Source organism: Hylaeus anthracinus, unplaced genomic scaffold (assembly GCF_026225885.1).
Source record: "Hylaeus anthracinus isolate JK02 unplaced genomic scaffold, UHH_iyHylAnth1.0_haploid 27361, whole genome shotgun sequence".
In the NCBI taxonomy this organism is placed as follows: Eukaryota; Metazoa; Arthropoda; class Insecta; order Hymenoptera; family Colletidae; genus Hylaeus; species Hylaeus anthracinus.
In genome coordinates, this window is record NW_026535166.1 from 2,191 (window position 1) to 23,567 (window position 21,377).

The window sequence follows — 21,377 nt, forward strand, 5'->3', positions numbered from 1 at the left end:
ATTCAAAATAAAACTTCATATATTTATTTTGTTAATAAATTTTAAGGGACGAAATAATTAACCAACGTTCCTGAATATTCTTAGAGTAGAATTTGCGTAAGTTTATTATGTTTAATGTTGACCTCGTGTTTCTCGTCTTATTAATTTTATTTTGAAATTGGTTGCTGTACGTATACCTCTTGCACCGACCGTAGTAAGTGAAATTTAAAGTTTCAATGAAGTCCTTGAACTAACCTTAGCTTTGAATTTCTTAAAAAAAGTAGAATACCTAAAACAAAACGCGAATCTATTTCAGTTCCTAACAGTCCCCGCCCTCTCACTTTCGATAAAAGAAACACAGCAAGGAAACGAGTTATCCAAACACCAATTATTGACCGACGTTGATCCTCGAAGCGCTCGACCATCGAGACGGTTACACCCAAGACTTGAAAACGCTCTTTTTTTTTTATCGGACAACGAGCCTTCCACTCCGATACCTCGTTACAAGGGACGTCCGTCGTATTTACAAACACGTAGAATTTTTGTTCGGCCGAATCCGCCGCGGTATTTTCCCAAACCGGCGCGCGCCATTAATGGACGCTTTCTTTGCTTTCACGGTAAACAATCCAGACACGGAGCTTGTTACTATACAGTCGTCGAGCGTCGCAAACAATGACGTACCCTGCCCTGGAGATGTGTGCGCAGCTGCTCCACGAGACGCGTGGAAATTATAAGTTTTCGCGCTTAACGAACCACTAAGACGCGAGACGACGTGTACATTGAAAACACGTGCGCGTTAACAACGCTAGACGACGGAGGAAATTGTTGCAAATACCGCAGCTGCTTTACATGTGACTGAACGCTCGCGTTAATTACGCGCGGCTGCGCTTCTGGTTGATACGTGAAAGATAACAACGAGATATCGGTTGCTGTACACAGGGTGTCCCAAAACTCTTGCAGGAGCTGGAAATGGGGGGTAGCTGAGACGATTCTGAAGCAGAATTTCCTTTGCGAAAATGTCGTATGATGCTTCGTTTTTGAATTATTAATGAAAAACCAGCGACCAATCATAGTGCCTGAGTAACGCGCGCTCAACCGCGAAAGGATAGACTCGAGCCAGGATTGGCTACGCCGCGGGGTAGTCAGCTGAGCGCGCGTTATAGTTGAGCGCTGTGATTGGTCCGTGGTTTTTCGTTAATAATTCAAAAACCAAGCACTGTACGACATTTTCGCAAAGGAAATATTTGTTCAGAATCGTCTTAGCTACCCCCCATTTCCGTCTCCGAGTTTCTGGACACCCTGTATACGTTTCTTGGAGAAACGAACAAGTTGCGATTTTCACGGGTACTTCGCGATGCCTTTTTTAACGAAAATGGAATGAAACGAATTATGAATGAAATGATACTAAATTAGAGAAGATCCCCGAAATCCCCGGGATCGAAAGTGGCGTTGCTCTGGAAGGTATCAATTTCGCGAGAGCGATACAGATGAGGCATAGCGTTAAAGTGATCCCCCCGGATCGTCGGAAGTTCGATAATCAAATTAATCTTTCATCCATCGGGCGTTCGGTCTCAATTAAGCCAGGAACGTCGAATTAACACGCAACGAAATCCTATTACGCATCGAATCTCCGGCTCGAGCAGCGTGTAGACAAAGCTTATTACAATGACTTACCCGTGCATTACCGCGTGCACCGGCAGACCTGGCTCCTCGAATTGCTCCCTCTTAAGCAATCCAGCCAGCACAAACAACGAGCGTTTATCTTGTTTCCCTCGGCGGGCCCACATCCCGATTTCCCGTTATCCATAAACCACCATCCGAAATTCCGAGGCACAGCGGCGGTACGCGCGCGGGCTTATGGCTGGCCGTCCGCAAAACCGTAAACAGCCCTTAAACGCGCCCTTAATCCTCGCCGTCGACGTGGCTTCCTCTATACATAGACGCAGGCCTACCGACATGTGGGACCAACGACGATCGATCAAAGTACCTGGAAGAATTTTAATAGGAATATGTCAGTCTAATTCGGGGGAATTTTTATGGTGGAGTAATTTTATTTTGATTGAAAAGATTGTTGGATCGTGGACATCCCTGTTTTCCGTTACAGTAACTTCAAAGATCGTCTGTCATAAGGGTGGCGACGATGGAGGAATAAAACTTTTATTAAAGAATTCAGACACAGTGAAAAATTTCAATAGAAACGTTTTACTCGAATTCAGGAGAATTTTTATGGTTGGGTGTAATTTTGAGAAAATGTTTTTTTTTTATTTTTATTTCGAAGCTTGTTAAGTTGAAAGCATCCCTGTTTTCCATAAGGTGTTTAAAAGTCGCTTTTACAAGGATGATGCTGATGGAGGTATTAAATTTGTATTCGAAATAAAATGTAATACATAAAATCTACATAAAGTATCTTGAATATATTCTACAATTATTACAACGATATCGATATTTTCCATAAGCTCTCGTACCTTTTGGTTACGTTCACCATATATTTATTACATTACTTTACATAACGCGTACAATCCGTAATCTAATAACAAGAAACCGCAGAGCACTCTATCTAACCAGTTCACCAAAATCGATTACAGCTCGGCTCGTAATTGGGAATTGTCGGAGCGAAAAAAAAAAATAATAACTCTGGAAAGCCCTCAAACGGGACGCAGGCTCGTACGAGCCCTCTCCATTGTTCTCGCGTTCCCAGTTCAGCCCCGAAGTGGGTCACGCCGCGCGATACACCCTGTACATGAACCGTTTACGTGCCATAAAATCTGGGAGCACCGCCAGGAGGGGAGGGGTGGATATGACACGCAAAAATATTAAAAAGTTTTCCCGCGAGAAATTGAGGGAAGACTCGAGGACTCCGAGACACTCCGCTCCCATTCTCTTCGCGCCGCGTCACTGATTTATTCTCCAGGAAAACTTATGGCGACGCCGCGCGGGTTCTTGCGCGGCTTCCCGAGCCTGAAAAAGCGGGGATCATTTCTAACGATCCTCGAACAGACACCGGGAGTATTCATCGGCCGTAAGTCTACGATTTAAAGGATGGTTTGTTGAGAAAAAAAATAGAGTACTACTATTTAGCAAGCTGGAAAGATGTAGAAGAGAATAATATGTGAAAATACTTTTATTAAAAAGAAAGAAGATTAAATAAATATTCGAGGAATTTTTATCAAAGTTTAAGTCTTTATTCACTGGCGGGACTTGTAATTCCCGTCAAATTAATTGAATGCTTTGAAACCTGTTGCGACTTTCGAATTCCTTTATAATTGTTAGATGACAGTATAAGCTCTTTTTCTTTTGAGATATATGACCAAGATGGACGGCTAGATTTTAAAAACTTTTGAGAAATTCGGTAAACGAAGAATTGAAGCAATATTCCAAACTGTCTAGTGCCAGATAATCAGTAACTTTCTTAGATATCGAATTTTCGTACAAGTCCCATTCCAATTTATACCAAGCAACAAAAATATAGTAATGTCTCGTAAAACGCACAAACTTGAGACTGACCTTGTGCGTTTATCGCAGAGTTCGTATATTCTTTGACGTTTGACGACGCCCGTCGAACGGAGACAAGGACAGCGAATAAAGAAGACGGAACCAAAACACCGAGGCACGTCGGCGAAACAACGTAATGCAACGATGAAACTTTCTTATTATTAACTTGTTTATTGTAAAACTTTTACCATCATATTTCTGGACAAATTTGTACCTCTAACGAGACATTACCGTGTCCGTTATAACAAATTGAAACGTACGTGAAATTTCCAAAACGTTTTCACAGGAAACAACGAGCGCGTCGATCATTTTCGTGAATATCTCGATCTTTCAAGCAACGACGGCTGATCGATCGGCACGAATCGTTCGCGAATCGATTGCTCCGGGGTGTAACGAGTTCCCGAGCAATTTTTCCCGTGAAGAGGGGCCTCCCGCATCCCAGGGACGATTTTTCTCACGTCTGAAGGGGAATTAGGAAAGCGTCGGGGCTGTCTGATGTAACTAAGGGCCGCTCGTTATTGCCGAGATTCCCGCGCGTCCATTTTTTCGCAGACTCGAAGGATATAAAGCGGCCCCGGGAAACAAAGAATAAAGAATCGCCCGGGCAACTCGAAACGAGTTCAGAAGTTGTTCGGAAGGATCACGACCGCGACGATTTCGTGGGAATGGCCGTCCTCTCGTTCGCGACGACGACGACGGCTGCTCTTTCTTATTACGAACGATACGTGTCGTGTTTTTATCCGGCACTCGACCGTTTCGAATATCGTTCGAACTATGAAACCGTGCTTGCAATTAAAGAGAGCACGGAGTATGAATATTTACGAGATGGGTAGAGAGAATTGTTCCCGTAATTATGAAAGTGGTCCGAGTCGTTTATTTCTTGAAAACAGAAACATTACATTGAATTAATTTAATTTAAACTCATTTTTTTTTTATTTTGACTTATTTAGACCACTTTCATAATTATGGGCTCAATTTTCGTTTGGATCCAAGTAATAATGACACTTGAAAATTCGATTGTTTAAAATAAGAGTCTATATGAAAAAGTGACGAGTTTGAAGTTTCGATACGTATCAGGTGTAGAAATAATTCTGCGTTCCTGTGCCATCTGATCATCTAACTTTCAATCGTCCCAGAGTCACGCATTTCAGATAAATAAAATATGAGAATATAACAAACAGGCGTTTGGTAAATATTTCTATTTACACTAGACTTCTGAATAATTGAATGCGAATACAGAGAATTAATTTCTACGCCTAATATAAAACACTCATGCGTTAATCACACTGTAACAAAATATTTGGTTCGCTCCCCTAACAAATTTCCATTTACCGTAGACTTGGACTCTTTTATACGACGACGATCAAAGGACGACCAGCGGAATAATACGATATATAATTTTCAATTCCAACGTCGAAAGGGGTCGGTAATCGAATCGAACAAATTACTAGGACGGCAACTGGTCTGGAACAGAATTTTCTTAGATATCGAATTCCAATTACATCCGTCCCCGTCGTTAAATCACGTCCGACGGGATCCCGTCCTGATCTCTCGACGATAACGATCGCCTGTCCCCATTTTTATCTAATAACGCAATTCGTTTAAAACTCGTTACCTCCCAGCGGCCGTTCATCGCCGTCTACGTCGCGACCGCTTCCACCGATCGCCTCCAATCGTTTCGATGCGCGGAATAATTCAACGCGCCTAACGAACCTCGGCCGAGAAAAGGCAGTCGCGAATTAACCCTGCGACGCGTAATACGCCCCCATCAGGAACGCGATCGAAAGAAATATCGCGAAGATCGAGAGAAATATCGGAAAGATTTTTACACGCGATTTCTTCGTGTGGAGACATTGGCAAAATGTGTTTTAACAAGGCTACCCGGCTAGCAGGCCCGTGCCTTGGGAATCAATAGAAATCATCCCCTACGAATTCAACACCAGAGTTACTTTCCTCTCGGAACTGGCGCAGTCGGTGTCTGTCCGCGGCGCGTGACTCCTGATGAACGGTGGCGTCGCGTGTCGCGTCCTGGTCGACAGTGGAACAATCCTCCTCCACGAGGACAGGTGGAAAGCCGCGAAGAACATGACAAGGCCGGCGCGAAAACGCGCCGCGAAATTGCACGCTCTCATAACTTTTACCAGAGGGTGAAAAGTGGATTGCCCTCGAGCTGAAAAGTCCTCGTTGACGACGAATGTATTAACCTTATTAGAACTACAATCAGTAGCCTTCGGAAAAATCTGGGTTGATTTACGTTTTCGAAATGTGTGTTTATTTTGAAGCCGAGAGTGATCAGAGGAGCTTTTCGATGAGATGAAAATTAAGTTGAATAATTTCATTTGTTTCTTTTCTTGCATATGGATTCTTTGAATAGGGGATACTACACGGGCTTGAAAAATTATTCTTTTGGATCCTTCGAAGTTTCTTGATGATTATGATAAAAATACAGACCACACTTTCGGCATCGACGCGACAGTTAATTCTTGCAACCCATCCCCTGGCGATTATTAATTTACAGAGATGACCGCTAGTGGAGGACTCGAGTCAAGGACAGAGAGTACCGCGCGACAGGCGAATTATAATCGGTCGTTCGCGATCGACAGCTCGACTCGAAATGTTGTTTACGTATCTTTTTTTTTTTCTTCTCGAATGTAAAATCAATTTAACCGGGAGTCTTCGCCGTCGGAACTCGATTAAGAGCACTCGTATCCCTCTTCCTGTATGGCTCGCTCGATTACGACATTACCGTAAATTTGCTCCGGTAACCTCGTTACTTTAACAATATGCCGCGAGATTGAAAATACGCGCGGAAAAAGGCCGCGCGTGTCTGACGAGGACGCGGAAGAAGTTTTCGCGCGACGTCGATTGTCGATGGCAGGTAACTGGCTGAAAAAACGAACGGGGGTTGGTTCTCCGGGGGAGGGTTGAGGGGAGGGCGACGGCGGCGTGGGGCGAAGGGAAAGAAAGCGGCAGAAGCAGCGCGGTGAGATCTCTGGCAATTTGTCTTATCCTCTTTCTCTGCTCCCTTTCTGTCCCGTGGCTTCTCTTCGTCCCTCGCTCGCCACTTTCCTCTTTCTGCTTTAACGGAGGGTAGTGTGCCTATCGATCCAGCGGGTCCTTCGAAGGGTGTGGTTGTGTTGCTCGGCGTCGCGACGCCTATGCCCCCTCGACGCTTCGTCCCCCGCGTCATCCACGTTCTCGGCTCTCTTTCTCTCGTTCGACGACTTCGAGACGGGATCGCCACGTGGTCTCGCGTGCACGCGTTTCGACTCTTCGCGAGAATTTCGGTGGTTTTTAAACGTTGGATTAAGGGTTAAAAGGGGTTAGAAAAAAGGGCGAGGGAAAGAGGTTCGAGTGGTGAGATGATCCTGTGGTGCAATGGTAAATAAAATTAAACGTAGGATCGAGTATCGAGGTTCTATTTAACAAAAATGAAATATGGTTTAGAAAATAAGGGTAGCGAATTGTTCACAGAATTCTCAGAAAGCATAAATAATAAAAATGAGTGGTATCCTTACCTCTCATATTCTCAGAAAATATCCCACTTATTCGTTAATATAAGCCGTTCCCGACCGAACTCGAAACATCCCAGTGTCTAGAACGCATCATACACGCTACGATCCGTCGTACAACTTGTCGTACGACATGTACGACGATCACTTCGACGAGTCCCTTTGACCGTTTAAATGAAAGTTGCATTGTCTTGTGGTGCGTGGCGTTGTATCGGTCGGAAGTTGGGCATGTCAAAAATCTGTCGTACGACGAAACGGTTCGCGATGCAACCTTTCACATTTGGTGCAAGATATTAGCACGATTACGTGTTTGGTATCATTTTTATCGCAGAAATGTCAGGAATCGATTGAAGTTGCTTCTAGAAATTTCTGATAAGAATTACAGAGATCGTTGTACGACAAATCGTACGACAAGTCGTACGAGAGATCGTATCGTATATGGGACGTTTTACTGACGAGTCACGCCCTCCCTCCGCAAACCCCAAGAACCAAAAACCATCCCTACGACGATTCATCCTCTTCCACCTTCCATTCGAGTGCAATACGGTATTCATGCACAAGAACCAGAAGCTTCCCTAAAGGAACCCCGAGAACCGAAAACCATCCCCGGCTTTATCCTCCTACATCTTCCGTTCGAATGAATAATTCAATAAAGGCAATTGCAATTCCCAGCTCGGGTGTAGCGGTGGCGCCAATTCCACGAAACAAATCGTTGCGCTCAACGACGCGATCCGGATACAGCGTCGTAGAGATTTTACACGCGCGTTGCATCCACGTACGCCGTGAACTCTATCGGCCCCAGGAGCGACGTAAGTTGGCAAATACGTCCCCGAGGACGAATCCTAGCAGACTACGGTACGCTCTGACCCTCTCCTCCTCCCCCCACCCCCTGACGTCCTGCGGTAACGTGCCGCGTATCTATTCTCTCTGTATCGCGGAACCTACGTCGTCCGGAGTAATGTTGCGGCTATCTCAAAAATGGTAGCGCAACTCGGCGGAGAGCGTTTAATCATCGCGGGACCGCGGCGCAATGGGTGACGTCTTGGCTTTTCTGATTGCAGAAGGAGAATTGCGGCCCCAGAGTTTCCCAAGATGTTGCGAGTCGCCGCGAAGGTACACGAGGGCCAGAAGTTACGGGTAAGTTTAATCTCTTCCTCAAACTTCCTCGAGATCCGCCTTAATCCCGAAAAGACATACACGCGTCGGTTTACGAATCGTTTCGTCCGACGTCTGCGCTCTCATTTGCGCGCCGGTGGGGGAGGGGGGGCATCGAAATTGGGCGATTTTGGCCAGGAAGGTCACGAGCGAGCCGAAGTTTGGTTAGAAAGAAGAAGGCCTTGTGATTCTGTTGGTTATTATTGGTTTCTGTAGAAGGCTGGAAGAGGAACGAAGAATGACAGAATACGGAGAGGAATTTCTGAGCATTCGGGTGCAATACAGTGTCCCAAAAATATTGGAGGTCCTTGGAAGAGGTTCGTGGGGTGATTTGAAACAACTTTTTCCATAGCGAAAATGTCGTCCGAGGCTTCCTTAAGGAGATATTATTGGAAAACACCGACCGATAGCGTACCCTACGCTACCGCGGCCGTCTAACGAGGAGCCTACGGACCGCAGTTGTCTAGCAAGGAGCCTACGCACCGCGGCCACTCCACCGGCGTACTCGCGCTCCGATTGGTCAGGGTTTTCTGTTGATATCTCCACAACAGTTCCTCGGACGACATTTCCGCTAAGGAGAAAGTTGTTTCAAATCACCTCCCAAACTCTTCTCAAGGTCCTTCAATATTATTCGGACAGCCTGTACATCTGAAAACATACGCTAAACAGATCCCTAGTTGTCGGAACCTTGCTTCGATGATGCAAAGCGATCGATCACCGTTCAAGAAATGATCCAGAGGATCGATGGTACGATGCGATTCACGTTTACGTGTCTGTATAGAAGAACGACGACGGGAGACAAGTCGAGGGCGAAAAAGGGGAAAGGAAAGCCGCGACTGGGCAGAAACGAGGGGAATAATGGTGTGCCCGGAAGGTTACGAAAAATCGAAGAAAACCGAGGGTCAAATGCCGCATGATGGATAACCCGACGGGAGAGGTTCGAGCGTAGAAAATTGATCAGCGAACCAGAATCATTCGATTGTACTTCCTCCTCGTTGCCCCGGTTCTCCTTCTATCCCCCCTCGCCTGACCGCGTTTGTTCCATTCATTTTCCTTCCGCGGCGCACGAGGTCGATAACTCTGATTCCTCGAGACCGCCCTGCCGGGGTCTTCCCGGTACTTTATTTTCGCCATCCCGCTCAATGACCACCGGCCACGGCCGATTGCCGATGGAAATACTTCCGTGAAATTCATGTACCGCGCGAGAAAAATTACTACCGTTTCGCCTCCGCGGGATACGAGGCTGAAGTTCCGCCTACAGGGGAGTCCTTGAACGTTGCAGGGGACGGGCGGCTTTCCAAAGGTTACAGAAATTTCTGCAGCGGTGGGGAAATACGCGAGTTTCTTGTTCCATTTTATTCGGTGCATCTATACTGTTTTCTATTTGAATTTGAAATTCTTTTTTTAGAAATGAATTGTACCAAAGGTTGGCTATGAACGGGTAAACGATATACGAAATCTGTCTAAATTAAATGATAGTTTTGATATTTTTAAAGAAACATTGAATTATTAATACATGCAAGTGTAACGTCTACTCGTGTACATATTTGTAATGAATCATTTATTTAAAAATATTAAACCTATCATTTTATTTAGACAGATTTCTTTAATAGACATGGAAAATACGAATATTCATGGGACTGACTGTATGTTTTTGATTATTTCTCTTCGACATAGCGATTATTTTTGACCCTCTTAAATTTTCTCTAAGTTTGAAATAATTTCTAAAATCAATAGAACGTACCGTTACGTTCAGACCTCTTAAACATTTTAAGAATTGGAAATAATTTCCAAAATCAATGAAAAGTTCCAGAGGAAGTTATCCCTATCGATCAAGATTCGCAAAACAGCCCCACCTGAAGGAAAGTATATAGAAACAAGTGGCCTACACATCTACCAAAGGATTCCCCAAATAACTTTCTCATCCTGCGTTAAATAACGCCCACGAAATAATACAACAGGAAAATTACCTCAATTGATATCCATCCTACGGAGAACTCATTATCCCTGGATCGAGGACGTGCTCCCGATTGAATTCGTGGATTGTTTTGAAAATGTTCATCGGGTAACAAGTACAGCACGTAACCGCCGGAGCACCGGTCGAATTTCTCCCCGAAACGTCGTCGAAACTCCAAATTATGGACGCCGTCCGAATCCGGAATCCGCTCAAGTTCGTCGCAAAACCGCGGACCGGATGGTCTTCGAAGTCCACGACGGGGAAACTTCCGACATTATTGGGATCGTTGCGGCGTTTCCCCGTTGGACGGATGAATCGGGATCCGTCGATAATCATTTCCCCGCCGTGAACAGAAGTCAATTTCACGTTCCAGGACGCGACGAATGCGAGGACCGATTGCGGAAACGGGGACACGCGGTACACAATGAACCCCCGGCCGACTCGCGCGAGTTGTTCAGACCGGGGTGCAAAGTTAGTATGCTCTTGCCAGCTGACGCGGGGGGAGGGACGCCAACGGAAAAGAAAGGGCTTACCTTTTTGGACAAAATTATTTTAATTGTATAAATTAGTGAAGTGTGTATAAAGGACTTAATGGGGAACATTTGTTGTTATAGAAGAATGGCTCTGTTGGCATTCGATGCTTTGATATGAAATTCTTTTTCATGGTGTGTGTGTGTATTTGAAGTAAGTGTGTATATTTGATACTAGAAAGGACTTATTGGGAAGGCTCTGCTGGGAGCACCTGCTATTATAGAAGAATGTTTCTTTTGGCATTGAATTCTTTGATATGAAATTTTTTTTCGTGAGACGTTCACTTTTTGAAAAATCTTAAATTTAAGTGTCAAAGCACTTGGCACAGTCATAACTTTTCATATTTACAATAACTTTCTTCAATAACAAGGATGGTGTCAACTATCAATCGACAAAATTTTTGTTGGCCATTGAATAATAAATAATTTATTTCAGAGGCCATTTCATCTCATATCTCAACTTTTTTAAACACCAAAGATAACCTACCGAAGAGGCCCGGTTAAAGATCACCCACTGCCATAGAAAAATGTTTCTTTTAGTATTGGATTCTTTATCGCGAAATTTTTCTCAAAGCCAATACGGTAAGACTAATCGACACCGTCTCTCAATGTTTATCGAGCAATCTCTTCCGATACGTAGCTTCGTTCCTTTCGAAGACGCCGCTTCAAACGAGACTTCCTGCTCGGAGGTCCGCGCAACGCCGAGGGAAACATTTTGAAGAAGCTTCCGGCGAAGGCCCCCCGTCGAAGTATGTGTGTCGCGTCTCGAAAGAGGAGCGCACACTTTGCATAAAGCGTCGTAATGCATTCAGCGTCAGTTCGCGAAGCGTTCTTCTTAAAACACCATTAAAAAAGAAAAAAAGAAAAAAGAAGAGAGAGAGAAGGAAAAAAGAAAATAAAGAGGCAGAGACAAAAAGGAAACGAAGAACGGGTGGGGGTTAGGGAAAATAACGCAGGAAGCTTTGAAAGTTTCGCGCGGAAAAGTTCGTCTGGAAGTGCGGGCGCTGCCACTAAACGACTTTCGTCGTACGTACAGCTTCGAATTTCATTTTGGAACGTTGAATCTTATTAAGAAGTAAAGTCGTTCTGAAAGTTCTCGAATATTGCGGACGGGGTTTCCCTTATAAATCCTTAGCTCAACACGGCACTTACTCGTCGACCGTGAGAGCTCGCTTGGAAAAATCCAATTTGGAGATGGAGGCGATTACAAACCTTTTGTCGCCGCCTAGGAAAATTTCCGGGGCTGTATCGCGGCCGGCCGCCAACCTTTGAAATACGTACCGCGTCGACGTTTTCAATTACGCTACGGGGGAAAAAAATAGAGAAAAACGCGCGCTCGGGGTGTCCCGAAATACGCTGTCGCGAAAATCCTGCGATTAGCGGTGTTTTCTGTTGGTCATCGGTTTCTTCGTGTTTCTAGGTCTCTTTTAATATAGAGCATGTCTCACCGGAAGTGTTGTAGACAAGTTCTAAAGCACTTTAAGGCATGAGTAGAATATCTTTCGGAAGCTTTTATTATTTTTCCATTGCGTTTTTCACAAACGCCAAGCTGAATGTCAGGAAAATTTAACGAAATTAAAATTGCGTCTCGATACCTTGAAGATTAGTTAATTTAGCATTTCTAGAGTGCACGAATCCTATGCGATTCAATTTCATTAGCGTCCCACATTCGGAATTAATTTTTGTAGCTCCATAACGAAAAGTCCTGTCAGCCATTATTGGGTAACGCGGCGTCCAACGTGTTAATTCGCTGAAAACATATATTTCACGGCAAATTTAATTCCAAAATCTCTAACAAAATTACCATGTTGGTTTTTGAAAAAAAATTCCCAAGGTATTTTAAAATGCATTTAGGTACATTTACTCCCTTTTATTTCGAGAGTCCGCGAGGCGCACTGTACCATTGCTGGCGACTCTTCCCGTCGCTCCGCGAGCGCAACAAGAATTTCATTACGCGATCGAGATTATTCCGAGGAGTTCTCGCCGATAACGACGTCCTGTCGATGACGGGGCGAGTAAAAGGGAGAAAAAAGGAGAGCCCGGGAAACGGTGTTTCTTTTCCCTTTTATTAACAATCAATTCCCTCTTAACAGCCGCCGGGTAAAAGCTTACCTTTGCCGACGGAACCCAATATCGAGTCGATCTTAATGACTTTCTCAGACACCGGGCGCAGAAAAACCGCGCGAGCACTTAATGAAGGTAATTTAAAGCCGTCGAGCGAAGGAGGTCGTGCTTCACCGCTTCACCGTCTGCGCACGTGCACGACGGCCGAATAAGAATAATCGAAGCCGAGACCGCGTGCGGTCCGTCGAACTGGGCCACGCGATGCGGGTGGAGAAAGACGAGCTTCGGGTACGAAAAATACGAGGGGGGAGAGAAGAAAAAAAGAAACGGGAAAAGGTGGAAAGGAATGCCGGACAAAAAAAAAATATTCGAGACACTCAGGCTTTTGTTTGCGTTTCGGGTCATCTCTTTAATCTAACCCGAGCCTTTCTTGATCTCGAATCCCCCACTCTTCGAACGGCCATCTTTAATTACGGCCACTTTAAGTCACCACCGAGATACCGCTGGCAATCCGTCCTCTCACTCTCTCTATCTCTCCCTCTCCCTCTATCTCTCCCTCTCTCTCTCTCTATCTCTCTCTCCCCGAGCCTCGACTACGAACCTCACAAACAGAGGATGAGAGGGCGTGCTTCTGCCCCTAACGAGAAGATTAAAGGAGCGACAGGCTAATGCCTAATCAATCGTACTGTCGCGCGACCGAGATCTCTTTTGCGACGCGATCGAACCCATCGCCGCGATTATCTGGCCTCGCGCCAGCAATTACGTAATCTCGGTAATCTCGGGAGATCTAGCGGGCGACGCGGTGCTTTTCACCGTTTGCGTATGGATTTTGGCACGGTACGCGGGGGCGACGTTGCAGGCGTACGCTTGGGGTGTTTACCCGACGGGGAATATATTCGAAGGTGGCGGAGAAGAGATCGTTCGAATTTTTTTTTTCTGCGGTTATGTGGCGTCGATTAAAACGTGAAAGAAATTCATTTCGTAGAAATTCATTTCGTAGAAATTCATTTCGAAGAAACGACGAATGGTTTGTCGAGGTATATTGGAAGAACCGTGCGTGTAGTCTTTTTTTTGGAATGCGAATTTTAGGAATTTCTGGTGTGAGAATAATATAACAGATGCATGGTGAACGTGGTCAGGTGGTGTATGCGGTTTTGCAAAATGAAATATAAATAATATTAGGTCGTACTAAATGTTCGTGCCACTTATACTTCTGATAATCGAATTTATATGTGAAACATACTATTTATGTGTTGTAAAGGAAGGTAATCTCTCCACTTTTTTTTATAATATTTTCTCACCATTCTGGGATAGTCTTTTTTTCTATTAAATATTTTCTATATTTATATTATTATAATAGAAAATACTTAATATTATATTCATTATATAATTAATGAAACATACATTATGTACAACTTTTGTATATTTTCTCTTTAAGTGCCTGAAATTCGCAATTCAATCTTTTTCATTTCCCATTAGCCTTCTCTTAAGAAACAATAATTATTCCAAGTACCAACTATCTCATCCACGTTAAACTATGGACGCTATTACATTTTTACTGCTTTTTATTATTAAATATTGACACAGTCTTCAGCACGAGCTTATGGGATGACCTCAAACGAGCCGATCGTACCGTTCGGCACGGAATAAATTCCCAAAGAACGCTGACTCCTCGGCCGATGAAAACTACGCCCTTTAACGGCGCGGAAATCGCGGATAATTCGCGACAGGAAACCCCCGTGACGTTTTCCGGTGCGAGGCGTTTGGCCCTCCAGCGGCGCTCCGGGGAGGGGGGCGGTACGTTCGATTAAGTGGCTTATTTACGAGGGTGCAGCGTTCTCCTGGTACAAACGAGCGAGGTGTGAGTTCGTCCTTGAGTCTTAACCAGGCTAAAAAAGAGCCGTCGATTACGAGCGGCCATTATTTTCCGCGGCTCTCTGCCAGCCCTGCTCGGGTGTTTCTCCCGTGCCCGGAGAACCCTAAAAGTAAAGGGGAGCAGAAAAAGGAGAGCAGCGGAAAAGGAGGACAGTCTTCCTTCGTATTTTTAACCAACCCCTAACGAGCGGCTGGCTTACTTATTATTGGCTCTCAAGGCGCCTCGCGTTCCTCACGGCGAACCAGACGCAACCCCTTATATCTCTTTACCTCTTTCTTCGCCATCTTTTTTATCTTTTCTCGCTCTTCCTTTCCATCTTCTAAACCCCCGCGCTCTCCCGCCCCCCGCTCCTCTCGCTCGCGTTTTCCCGTCCGATGATGGAAATTCAAGCGTAATTTATCTGCAATTTTATCCCGGCCGCGTTGCACCGTCCGGAGGTTCAATTTTCCGTGCGTTATCCGCGCCGAAACGATGAATCTTTCCGAAGGGAAACTCGTTAGTCCGGGAACGGACGGAGATCACGGAAACGCCTTTCGATAACGAGCGAAGTCCGGCAGGGACATCGAGGTCAGCGGGACGTTGCTAATATTTTCGTAATATTCATCTGTCCGATAATATATCAACCATTATAATTCGTTGACCCTTTATTTATCGAATTTCTGGAAAGTTTTTAAAATCTCGGACACCCTGTATATGTCCACATATCACTAGGGCCGAAAGGATTAAACCATAGTTTCCAATATTTTATTTCGACATGGCAATGATTTTCGAACCTCTTGAATCCTATTAAAAGAAATTTGCCTTCGGAATCGTCTCGGCTATCCCCTATTTCCGGCTCCTCCACTAATTCTGGGACACCCTGTAGAGTTGTCTCCAGCAAGCTTCTACAAGAAAAAAAGCTTGTGGCCCTATCCAACAATTAAAAACTAACTTGAGAGTCGCAACCATTTTCGAAGCGTATAATTAATACAGTACCATGAGAAAATGGAGGGGATTTGTAAATCCCGCCCGTAAATAAAGGGTTAGAATACTTTCTGTGTGAATGTGTATTTTCTGGGACCGGGCGGAACTCCGTTTTCGGAGACGCGTTGCTCGAAACGATGTGCACTTGAAAAAATAAAATGTTCGCTTCGTTCAAGCGAACAACGGAATGCTACATTTTCACCGATGCTACATTCCGCCATTTTCATTTACTATAGTATCGCGTGTGTGTGTACTTTTATCCACGGTCGAATGTGCTTTCGTCTATGAACGAATGAAACGCATTAAACCTATACGATACAATAAAAATTGATTCAACTGCGTACAAACAAAACGTGTCGATTTGACCCAACAAACTGAATATTTCGAATAACATTTCGCTCGCGTGCAATGCCGTTCCGCGGTTCATGCTTCATTTGGTCCCGTGTTGATTCATCGCATCGTGTTTTGTTACGGCGCAATAAATACGTTACGCAAATAAATTTACGTAGACGGACGTGAAATGAAACGCCGTCGCTATAGCTCATAAACGCGACGCGTTAACAATAATCTTTTTTCCGTGTTCGTGCCACCGCGTACAAGAATCGATTACGATATCCCCCCGCGGTCCAATTTCGCGTAACAATATTTCTCCAAAAATCTAAAAACGACTACACCGTTTAAAAAACGAATGGATATCGAGCCCCGCTGGAGTTCGGTTTCGAATAAATATTCCATCGCGATTTCCCATCCGAGAAAGTAAGAAAAACAGTGGTCGAAACGGTGGGCCGAAATTTCGGTATCCTTGGACGGCGAGAAATATTCTTTCCGAGTACGCTGCGAACCGCGGAAAGGGTGAGCGGCGTTTATAGGGTAGAGCAGTAAAGCGCGCGATTTGATGGGAGCCAATACATTCGAGCTTATCACCTTATCGCCAATGGATATACCCAGCTAGCAGCGTCCCACGGCGGGGGTTGGTCACCATAAAATATAGAACGAACCCCCTGTCGGGTCGGGGACGCCAACCCCGCGCGGAATCATCCCTGGACATCCCCCTTCGAACGAGCTCATCCCACTCCTGTCGCACGAACTGACACACGGGACCGCGCGTCAATCGATATCGATGAAAACGCCCCACGTGCCCATCGCGCTCGTGTACAAACTGTTTTTTCATGCATACGTTTATACGCGATAATCGATTCGAATTTAAGAACGCGCCGGAGGCCGGACCACCGGCTTCTAACTGCTACACGAAACGCAGGTGTTATTGACTCTAGGGGAGAGGAAATATTTTTTTACAATTTCGACTTTCAATTCCACTCCCATCAAATTCGTTTTTAAACGCTGTGCATGGCAGCACACATTTTCTTTAAGCTTGTCAGAGACAACTCTATTGGTTACGAGGGTTTGGAAAATAATTATCACTCGAATAAGACGCTCTTTATTTCGACCAGAGCAAAAGGAAAGAAAAAACAATTGTGTCCCGGCGTTGAATAATCGACAAATTCAAATGACCCAGCAATTTAGGAAAAAGTGACGCGGCAACGTAAAAGGGAAATTCCCAGAGTGAAACATCGTTTCCCTGGCGCGCGTCCTCTCGCAACCCCTCGTTTGAGGGGGGGGGGGGGGGGGGGGTCGCGTGCCACAGTCTCGCGTAGACGAAACGGGTGTGACGAGGCATTTAACACGCGGTCCAGCGGATGGTCAGGAGCGTAGGGTGGCTCGCCCTGGTCGCTATCGGCCCCAAACATAAATATTTAACGCGGTTATACGGGGCGCGAATAAAATTCGCCTAATTTATTACTCCACGGCTGGCAAATTGTAAAACGCTGATTGCTCGTCCCGCCCCTCCCGCCTCTCCGCCGTCTCGCCGTGAGAATGAACGAAAGGGAAGGGATGGGCAGGGGGTAGGGAAGGGGGTGCGAGGTCGTAATCTCGAGGGGCGAGTTTCGTCGAGCACTAGCTCGCGGCGGGTAAAAAGGCGCCTTTAGCCAGAAGAATGAAGAATAGCATTAGCCTGGATTAAATCAAGAAAAAACGGCCCCGAGGGTGGAATCGGGGGGGTTGGGTTTTATCGCGGAGCCGCAAAAAAGTTCCGCCTTGGCGTGAAACCGCCCTCTTTTTCCATGGCGACTGAGGGAAGGCGACGGGGCCGAAAGAAAAATTGCGAGACGAGGTTTTGGAATGACGGCGAGTCGAATGACGCGACGATGACGATTTGGGAGTTGATACTGTCGCCGAGGGATCGATGAATGGCTTTTGTCGAGGTTCTAAATAAATAGTAGTATGTAGGTTGCTCTTTGAAGTCGATTTTCCATTTTCGTAAGCTTCCTGTTCTGTTTAAGTGGTAATAGATTCAGGCCGCTTACCCACGAAATTATTCATTTCTTGACAATAAACCTACCACGACGGGTCGAATGTTTTCAAACTTTTGGATAGAATTTTTGTGGGCAATGTACAGGTACCTCCAAAAATTGTTGAAGATCAAGAGAGGTTGAAAGGAGTGCTTCGGGAGATGATTCTAAACAACTTTTTTCTTAGCGAAAATGTTGTTCGAGACTTTGTTGAGGAGATAATAACAAAAAACCCCGACCTGCAGTAGTATAGGCTACGCGCTAGTCAGCCGCAGTAGCATAGGCTCCTCGCTAGACGGCCACGGTAGCGTAGAGTACACTATGAGTCGGAGTTTTCTGTTAATATCTCCTTAACGAAACCTCAGACAACACTCTTGCCAAGGAAAAAGTTGTTTCAAATCAGCCCCCGAACCACCCCATTCAAGGATCTCCGACATTTTTGACACAACAGGGTGGGGGAAAAGCGTGGAAACTCCTAGATATCTCGCGAGTTTAGTAAAAAAAAAAAAAAAAAAAAAAAATACGAAGGTCACACATTAGGTAACTTTTAACGAGGAATCCAACGGTGACCTCGGATTCGACCTTGAACCTCATTTTCAAGGTCAACTTGTTTTCTTTTTACTATAAACCCCCTATTTTCGACGCCGAGATCGAGAAGAGCAGAAAATTTTATGTTCCAGACGAGGGTCGAAGGTCTCGCCACCCCGTCGTCCAAGACGGCGCATCAGCACCGTGGAAATTCTCCCTCGATCGAACCCTGAAAGCTTCCACGGCCGAACGAAACGGGCAACGAGTGTTTGCGTCTCGTTCCCGTTTCTCCCACGGATTTCCGATTTCCCTCGAATCGGAGACCGTCGAGGCAGGAGAACGGACAGTCCATTGTCCGTGAAATTCGAGCCCCGACACCGAAGACGGTCAACCGAGGTCTCGCGGTGGACGCGTGAGAAGAAGAAGGAAAACCGTGGCGAAGGTCGAAGGCGCAAAGTCGCACGGGCGACGATTGACAGGGCGTCGAGTGGCTTCGGTGTTTACACGTCCCTGGGGGCGGCCGAGGTATCATGGCTTGAAAGCCACCCCCTCTTGTACTCATCTAGCTGACCCACCCCACGGGGTCGTTTCCGTGCATATTGGAAAAAATAACGCTCGGTCCCCTTCCGGGCCTCGATATCCAGTTTCGCGACGGGTCTCCGAGATATTGTTTTAAAGCGGAAATCTGTCCCTCGCGAGCTGTAAATTGAGAGAGGCACCTGGCAGCGGAGGGGGCAGCCGATAGCTCCACTCCTAGACCGATTCGATCCTCCGTAGGGAGCGCGAAACAAGAATCGAGGAAGCTAGTTTACGGTAAGCGCCGGCACGGATTTTCCCATTACTCGTGCCGAAGCGACTCGTGGGAGATCCGTGAAAGTTCGGTGCTTTTAGTGTTGCGACGGCTTCATTTTGAAAGGGAAATCTGATACGAGTCCGGAGGAGTCTGGGGAGAATGAACCAAGTGACGCTGATTGTATATTATATTAACTTATGCATGTTCAAACTACAAGTTCCAGTCTATCTTGTACAGGCAGTATTTAAATAATTTTAAACGTGCCCATATTTGAAGGGAACGTATTCGAATCTCCTCAAACAATTTTAAACGTGCTCATATCTGGACAAACCCTATTCGAATCTCCTCAACCTATCTCAAACGTCCCAAGATCTGAATATAACATCCTCGAAACTTCTCGGAATAAAGATCGTTCCAAAGTACAGAACCCTGTCCCGGATCAAATATTTAGCGTACCCGCGGGACCGTGTGGATCGTCATCGTTTACGCCGCGGGGAATCCAGCGTTCGCGTGATTATTTTCGTGATCTACTTCCGCCCGCGTAGCACGTATTCCCGCGCCGAGCCGCGAAATTAATTTCGTTCGGTGCCGGCGCGAATGCACCGCGCGCGATTCATTCTACTTTAATCTACCGATGTACGGTTTTAATGCGTCCGTATCCTCCCAAACGTGCCGTGAGCTCGTTCCCCTATATCGTTGCTCGTTGTTGCGCCCCTACGTATGCGGCTTTCGTCGAAATGACCGTGCCCGGATTCCCATCTTGGCCGGCGTACGCTCGCGTAAGCGGAGACGGCGGACGGAGGAACTTCTATCCGCGTGGGAATCCGGCGCGGTGCCTTGCGAAACTCGCGTTTACGCTCGTGTCGGCGTGAAACGTATCCGTACGTCAAACGTCTCTCGTATACATGAAAACCTGAGGGAAATCTTCCGCGTCGCTGGACATGGGAGTCCCATTTATCTTTCCGCGAACTCGTTTGCTATCGACTGCCGATTATTCTCGGGTAAATCGACCCCCCGTTCCGTCTGTGTCGACCATGTCTGAGGGGATGATGGGACTGATAAGGAGGCGACGCGTTCGACGCCGGGTCGCGAATGGTATTAAATTGGCAGGTGTTGAGGTAACTGGTGATCGAGTGCACGTGAAAGGCACTATTTAAGAAAGCTTTTGAGTTCGGTGTCCTACTCAGCCATCCATTTAACGGAGCGAATGCAAAATTGTTTTCTTACAGAATTTGAAGAGCGCATAAATAATTGCATTACTGTGCAATTTTTCCCTTAAATTTTATTTAAGTGGGAGGAGCTAGCTAAGCAGACGTGAAAACAAGATACAATACTGTGATCTGAAAATTCGTGAAAAATTCCCGGGGTAAATCCGCGTCCCCCCGGCGAAACGACGAGAGAAAGACACCCGGGGATAAAAGGGAAAAGCCGATATTCGAGTCTGGCCCGAGACGAATCGCTCTTTTATTTTGCAGTAATAGAGAATCAAGGAGCTCGTCGATTATCCATTATTCTCGGAGGAGCCCCGACCTTTGTCCCCGCGAGACGAAGTGACTTTAAAAAACTTCCGCGTCTCGTTCGCAACTTCGTAATGTCTCCAAAGGAAGCAGAAAGAGGAGAAAGAAGAAAAAGAAGAAGAAGAAGAAGAAGAAGAAGAAGAAGAATAAAGGAGAGGAACCCGGTTCTTAACGCTTCATTTTTACCGGGAAGATGTTTTAAAATTCCCGTCATTAATTTCACGAGGCGCGGACAATTTCCAGCGTTCAATTACCGAATCCCTTTTCTCGCGCGTCTGGCACACAACGAGCGAAAAGGAGCGTTTCGAGGCAGAAATCGTCGAACGGCTTTCTGCGAAAGGAAAACACGGTCTCTGGTAAGGCTTTGGCACCGGCACGCGGTTTTTCCGAGGGACCACGTCGGCGAGTTATCGGGGGCTGGTGGTTGCAGAAGTTTTTCACAAAGAAACGGCGCGATTCGTTTAAACGAGTTCACGGTGAATCTGAGAATTTTTTCGTCTGGGGGACGAACCGATCACCGTAGAATAAAATCGATAGAGTTTTTTATTTAATTCTAAGGTATACCTCATGGAATTTATTGACACTTTATATACCGGTCTATTTAGAAACAGTCTTTAATTTAAAATAGAGTTTTCTACAGTAGCATATGTCAATCGTGGC

General features: G+C 45.7%; 1 long non-coding RNA gene across 1 annotated transcript in view; it reads right to left on the bottom strand.

Moving 5' to 3' along the window:
• Nucleotides 1-1,603: 1,603 nt before the first annotated feature.
• Nucleotides 1,604-21,377, bottom strand: part of LOC128893347 (uncharacterized) — a 75,274-nt gene continuing 55,500 nt past the window's right edge. Inside the window, exon 3 of the long non-coding RNA XR_008461312.1 lies at nt 1,604-1,966. This is a non-coding gene — a long non-coding RNA (uncharacterized LOC128893347). The remainder of the gene's footprint in view (nt 1,967-21,377) is intronic.